The sequence below is a fragment of the Quercus suber genome, unplaced genomic scaffold (genome assembly GCF_002906115.3).
Source record: "Quercus suber isolate HL8 unplaced genomic scaffold, Cork oak 2.0 scaffold_358, whole genome shotgun sequence".
NCBI classification, from domain to species: Eukaryota; Viridiplantae; Streptophyta; class Magnoliopsida; order Fagales; family Fagaceae; genus Quercus; species Quercus suber.
Window position 1 is genome coordinate 590,983 of NW_027069810.1, and position 7,549 is coordinate 598,531.

The 7,549-nt window shown below is 29.8% G+C and overlaps 1 pseudogene; it reads right to left on the reverse strand.

Annotated features, from left to right (window-relative positions):
* Positions 1-6: 6 nt before the first annotated feature.
* LOC111987050 (uncharacterized) lies at positions 7-4,342 on the reverse strand (annotated as a pseudogene).
* Positions 4,343-7,549: the final 3,207 nt, after the last annotated feature.

The window sequence follows — 7,549 nt, forward strand, 5'->3', positions numbered from 1 at the left end:
GTGTGACTAACCCTTACATGAGAGGGAAGTATAATACAGTATACTGAGTGATTTCACAAAAGAGAGTTGGAGTTCTAAGATATGCCAATGTTTATTTTGTCTAAGATCAAGCCAACTTACTGTAACCCATATGAGGCTTCCATTATTGCGATCCAAAGCCCAAGCAAATCCACTTTTCTGAACAGCAGCAACAATATCTAGTCTGGTCTTATTCCTCTTTACACTTAGCATTAAAGGTGCCTCACCGAAATCAGCATCTGGGTCTGGACCAGGTGGGCAATTAGCAGTTGAAAGATTGTTACATGCAACAAAAAACACATCATAGCCTCCTAGTTGGTGAAACCATTTCATCTTGCCAGTATCTAGATCAAGTGCTAGGATTGATTCGGAGTGGTTATCAGGCTCAACACATTGATCTGGATGAGTTGGCACCGTTTGATTATTCTCCTTTTGTTGACATTGGGTTACATTTAAGGGAGCTGAGTATAAGTTCCCGGTGGCAATGTAGACATGCTTCCTTATAATGTCAATGGAAGGGCTACTTCCCCATATAGCAGATCCAGCATATCCTCCAATTTTGTTCTGGTTATCAGGCAACATAAAAGTTTGCCATAAAATGGTGCCAGAGTGAACATCTAATTTGGATAAGCTACCACGAAAGGTGCAGCATTGTCTGATGCCAAGGAGTTCTTCTAGTGAAGATGTAACAACATATTAACCCCTAAAAAATCAAAAACAGCAAATATCACATGAGGTGAGCTATATATGGTGGAAATGAATCACTTTTTCTTTTTTTCTTTTTCTTTTTGCCTGAACTAATTCTAAAACTCTAGCGTAAGTTCATCATGTTATCTCCCAATTACATGTGTGCATTTTGATCTAGGGGAAGCAGGAACAAAATTTCCCATAGAGCAATTCAATCTAAATTGAATTTCTTTACATAATCGAATGGACTAACCATGATGCATAATGCATTCTGCTCAAAATGAATGAAGAATTAAGGATATGTTTGGTAAATTATAATAGGCATTGTAATATAATAATTATTCTTATGGTTTAACTATTTAATAGTTTAGTTATGTTTTTATTACAAGGAATAATCATACCTTACGAATAGCTATTGTTTAAAACGATAAATTACTATTCATCTCTAAAAGAGGTGCAATAGTTATTCCTTAACATGTGCATTAATTTCTACAATTAATATATTTATAAATAAACAAACTTTCCATATGCACATAACAATAATGAAAATAAAAAAAAAAACATAAAAAATAACTAACCTCTCTTTCAAATTTAAAAAATATTATTTTTTAGGAAATATAATTATATGAGTAAGATATTTCCCAAAATATATCTTAAGTTTGATTTAAAATGCTTTCATTCTATTGTTTTCAGGGTTCTATTATTGTATTGTCACCAAAGATGTGTATTAGCTATTCCTTAGCAGGTGCATTAATTTCTACAATTAATATATTTCTAAATGAACAAATTTTCCATATGCACATTACAATTATGAAAATTAAAAAATAAATAAATAAAAAATAACTAATCTCTCTTTCAAATTTAAAAAATATTATTTTTTAGGAAATATAATTATATGAGTAAGATTATTTCTAAAATATATCTTAAGTTTGATTAAAAATACTTTCATTCCATTGTCTTCAGGATTCTATTATTATATTGTCACCAAAAAAAATGAATAGTAATAAGCATTACATTACAACATTTTGTATTTCTATGTAATTATCGTTACAATCTACCAAATGTGCCTTAAGACATGATGCTTTTACAAGCTTGTTTACCATTCATTAATAAAAGCCTAAGGCCTTGCTTAATATATAATACTTGTTTTTTACAACCTTTTATTTTTATTAACAATTTGTAAAAATATTTATATCTATGTTTTTTTACTTTATTGTTTTTGTCTATAAGAAAAATGAGAGAAGGGGGTAAAGAGTACTAATTTGCATTTAATTAGAATTGTTTTTCACTCTTTCTGTTTTTTCTTGTTTGAATATAATCTCTAAAGATTTTGTCAAGTCTCTCAATGGCATAAGTTATTGTGCATTTAAGATTCCATTATATGATATTTATTTTATAAATAAATAAATAAATATATACGTATATACTCAGATACTATACAAATATTTAGAAAGGTGCGCACATTAAAAAAAATTGCATAAATCTATACATAATATTCTTTAATTAACTTCAACTTTAACTTGTAACTTAGGCAATTCTTATATCAGACACTCTTTTATATACGTAAAAATATGTAAGAGCATGTGTGAATTATATGAGTATGAATGTGCTCTCAACTTGACCTGGGGTTTTTTTTTTTTTTTTTGGATAATGTTATGCAATCACAGCTAACATTTTTTTAATTAAATAACTGATTAATCAAGAAATATACATTAATCTTTTAAGGCGAGATCAAGAGAATGAAAGGCTAACCATGCAAGGTATATATGATCGAATGATTAATATGTTAAACAATAAGGGGTTGTTCTAGTGGCTCCCTTCCCAATGTCTAATAAGATTTGTGAGATTATGAGTTCAAAACTTCTAACTCAATCCATATATGAGTAATCCCCAATGAATTTTTCATTGTAATTACTAAGAGTATGCATGGGTCGGATTGAGAGGTTTTTTCAACCCAACCCACCATAGTGGTTAAAAAATCCAACATAACCCAATCCATGTGGATCGGGTTGGACTCATGAGTTAGATAGTTTTTTTTAATTACTATTATTATTATTAAATTGAGAATTAGAACAACACAACCACAAATAAAAGAAAATTTATAATCAAATAATCATGAGCATAACACCAAACCAATGCAAACTATACGAGAAGAACTTAGAGTTTGGGTTTTATTTATGAAGAGGGGCAAAAAAATAAATAAAAAAATTGTACAATGTATTTTTTAATTTAAATATATATTAAATATGGGTAGGTCAAGTTGAGTTAAGCAAATTTGTGAATCTTATGACCCAATCCTAACCCAACCCACTGAAAAAAAAAAAAAAAAAAAAAAAAAAAAAAAAAAAAAAAAATCATAACCCAACTCACCAACTCCTAAAAACAGACTCAACTCTATGGGTTGAGTTGGATCAGGTCAGTTTTAGCGGATTAGCTGTACACCCTTAGTAATTAGCCCAATATCACTAATAATTTAGGGTAAAATACTATTTTGATCCCTAAACTGTATCAAAAGTTTTTTTTAATCCCTAACTTTTAAAAAGTTTTTTTTTTCATCCTTAAACTTTGTAAATAGTTTTTTCAATAGTTTAGGGACAAAAATAGGAATGAAAAAAAATTAAAAATTAAAAAAAAAAAAAAAAACTTTTTTCAATAGTTTAGGAATGAATAAAATAAATAAAAGTTTAAGGACAAAAATAAAACATGTTCAATAATTTAGGGATAAAAGACAAACTTTTTAATAATTTAAAGACGAAAAATGAATTTCTTAAAATTTAGGGATGAAAAACAAATTTCACTATAGTTTATAGACGATTCACCGACCCTTTGTAATAAGTTCCGGACATGGTGATGAGTCCTGCGGCATGGTTATCAAGCTGTGTTGACCAAACAAGCTCCCCAGTTGATCTTTTAACAGCAATAACAACAGCTGGCCCATAGATTCCAACAATGAGGAGATCATGATCATCAACTATCGTCGGCGTTGATCTTGAAACTATGTAGGTGAGAGTAGGTACAAACCCGGTCGCATTAATGCCAGTCAACTCATGCAAGCTCTTCTCCCAAACAAGAGTCCCATCACATGCATTGACAGCATAGATGTTGCCATTATAGCTTGGGAAATAAAGGGTACCATTGAAAATTGCTGGTGTTGCTGATATATCATCACCTGCAAAGAACTTCCACTTTAGAATTAGTTTGGAAACAGTTGTAGGGCTGATTTTGGTCTCCTTGTTTGCATATCTTCTATTATGCAAATCTCCACCATGATTCAACCAGTTTTGTGTAGCCTTTGGTCTCTTGCCATGCCACTATAGAACCAACCACAAACAATAAAATTTGGTTAATAACTTTAACGTCAAAACTTGTACTGTCCATTTTGCATGGACGAATTTATATGTGTGCATGTGTGCAATTATGAGAGAGAGAGAGAGAGAGAGAGAGAGAGAGAGAGAGATTTAATTACATGGGAACTTGCAGTAGCTGTGATGATCAATAGACAAAACATGTAGAGTACTAGAAAGACAAAAGGAGTGTAGAATTTATGAGTCCCCATTCTAGTGGAGCTTAACTTGTTCTTGGTGCAGGGATTTGCAAAGTCCTTATTTATAAGGTTTAAGGGGACTATGAGCGACATTTTCACTCAAAAGTTATGTCAAATTTTTTATACCATTTACAGTTCCCTGCATTAGAAATAGATTAATTTTATCGGGAATCTTGTACCTCACTAACATTACCAGATTAATTTTCATATGAAGAATTTAGGTTTGAACCCTTCCCCCCTCCCCCAACTTCTTGTAAGCACTAAAAACAAAAACAAAAAACAAAAAACAAAAAAAAAAAAATTAGGTGCATAAAAATATCATTTTTATAAGATTTGAGAGAGGTGTTTAGCAGACAATCTTACTTCAAACTTACTGTAAGCAGTAAAAATATATATAAATATATATATATATATCTCATAATTCTGAAGTCTTACAATTAAGTTGTTTTCATTTCATAATTCTATATTTCACTCACATATCATAAGAATACAAAATGACAAAGTCAAACTTAACTGGTGAATTTATTGTCAAATAAAACAATAATAATTGCTTAAACTCTTTTTTTTCCTTCTTTTTTCCCCTTTTTTGATCTACTTTTTTCAACTCTTCAAATTAAAGTCTCATTATAACGGGCACTGGTCATTTATAAGTAAATTTTATTTTACATTTTTATTTTGGAAATCCATGAATGATGTGTTAGTCTGTGTGTAAGTTTTTAAGTACAACTTGTGTGTAAATTTGTTAAGTTTTTATTCTTTTTAAGTACAATTTTAATTCTATCATTCTTTTTTTTTTTTTTAAGTTAAATAAGTTAGTTAGTTTAAATTACTTCAAAAAACATTTAAAAATAATGTTGAAGATATTAGAAATTTTAGTACATAAGTCTTATACTCTAAGACTATTTAGTTTGTTTACTATGACATCAGTCATATTAATTAACATGTCAATTTATAAACATTCTCTAGTAAAATCATTAAAATTTCTATCAATTATTTTCTTACAAACAAAAATAAATTATAGATTGACATGATATTAAATAAATATAATTAGTATCATGTCAATAACTTCTAAATAATTTTTTTTTTTTTTTTGGAGAATCATTTATTTTGTGTTTAAACATTCACATATTTACATTTAACATTTCCAACATTTAAAGAACTATGAAAACATTGATGAGTTCTATAATAAAGAGTACCAAAGATATTTACCTAAGTTTTGTTCTTAAAAAAATAAAAATAAAAAAAGATATTTCTATAGTGAAAACTTTTGGGTGTTGGCACATTGAAATTTATATCAACGTGCGGTTTATATATATATATATATATATATATTTTTTATATGACGGTTTATATATGGTTGATTAATGATGAAGAAAAATTGATTAACTTATTAATATGCATGGAATCAATTTTTAGAATAGGTTTGGAGGAAGAAGAAAGAAAATCTTAGAATTCATCATTCAATAGGCTACTTTTTTAAAAAAAATTTATGAATTACGGATGCAAACCCATAAACTCTTTAAAATTTCATAGAACATTTTCAACCTTGAGCCTTCTGAAATCTGAAGCATTAGTGACCCAACTTCATCCTAGCATGATTTATACTTGTAAAGGATCGGATTTTTTAAAGAGAATATTAAAACAGCCCATGGTATAAAAATATTTGTAAACAGAACAATCTTTTGAAGACTGATTGATCATTAATAATGTAAACATTTTTTCCCCACAATTAAGCGTTGTAGATAAGTCTAGGAGTCTAGTCATGACATGATTTATTAGCTAATTGAGTACTCTGACAAATCTGAATTTTTAAAAGCATAGATCAGATTGCTTAGCTAAATTAAAAATTAATCAGCTAAATTTACTATAAAAATATCAGATTGCTTAGCTAAATACGCAATCCTAATGATGATTTGTAGCAATAGATAATAAAAGATAATTCGTGGTGCATGAGGTAGCATTAAAAGCTGATTTCGAGGGAAAGTCAACTTGAAGCTTAAATCAGTAACATCCTTAAAATTTGATCCAATAATGTAAAATTTGATCCAATAATGTGAATCTTGCACGTAAATTATTGCCAGGATAATAAAGTTTAGTCATAGTATTGAATGCAATCTTGACTTTTGATTGAGAATATACCAAAGATTGCAGTTTTGCAATTCTGATCTTTACTGAATTCTTTCTTTCCTGGAATAGATTACAAACTAGCTGGCTACCTTGGAATTTTACTTTTTTTCAAAGCTATTAGTAGGATATGGATCGGATTCCCAATTCCTTAGTCTACTTAACACAGGGCAACCTGCTTGGGAGAAATTTTATTTTTTCTCTTTTCTAGAGAACGATGTATAGAAGTTGACAACTTGACATTATATTATAAGAACTTGTTTCATATGCTAAGAACTTTGTAACTCAATTTGCACCTCCAAATGTATCTGGCAAAGACATTCAAGATTCAAATATCATCTACTCAAACTATCAAATTATCAAAAAAGTGTACCGGTTTCATATGGTTTGAGCCATCATGAATTTATACTGAATTCATTGCCATTTTGCATCAATTAACCAATGGTGTCTTGTTGTCACAAGAGGTTAAGACTATCTTATCAGCTTCTCAAGAGTTAGGGTCATGGCCACAACCTAAGAGGCGACAGGTCTATATGTGGTTCCCAAGTTTGTAGATGTTAATTCAAAAGATGTTTAAAGTCCTTATTTGATGCGTGGAAGAAAACATATTTTTAGGTAAAACCAAGCTGCTCAAGCTGATCTAAATACTAGCTTGATCATTTAATAAGCAGCACATGACACTCTGTATTAACGTATTAGTTTATGCTAGTAGATCCCAGTGGGGTGGTGTTATGTTTTTATAATAAGTAAATAAAGCAAGTTGTTAATCTTGTTTCATTGCCAGAGAAAAACATTAAATAAAAATTAATTATATCCTCTCAAGACACAAAGCCTGGTCTGATCTCTAGAACACAACTGGACAAAAATATTTTACATCAATAATCATATGGTAGATGTAGCTGTATATAGGGATGGCAATTTTGCTCTGCCCCTCCTTACTTCGCCCCACAGGTTTTCCCACCCTGCCCCACTTGATGGCAATATTACAACTTGTATATTCTTAAATGAAATGCTTGTCATACACTGAGACTACTACAAAAGTATCAAACCTTCAAAGACATAAATGTCGCCCTCAAGGCCTAAACAATAAAGAGTTGCTGACACTCAAGAGTCCCAAGTAAAAATGTAAAATCAATCTATTCCAGAAAATGAGATTGCATGGTTCAAACTTCAGAT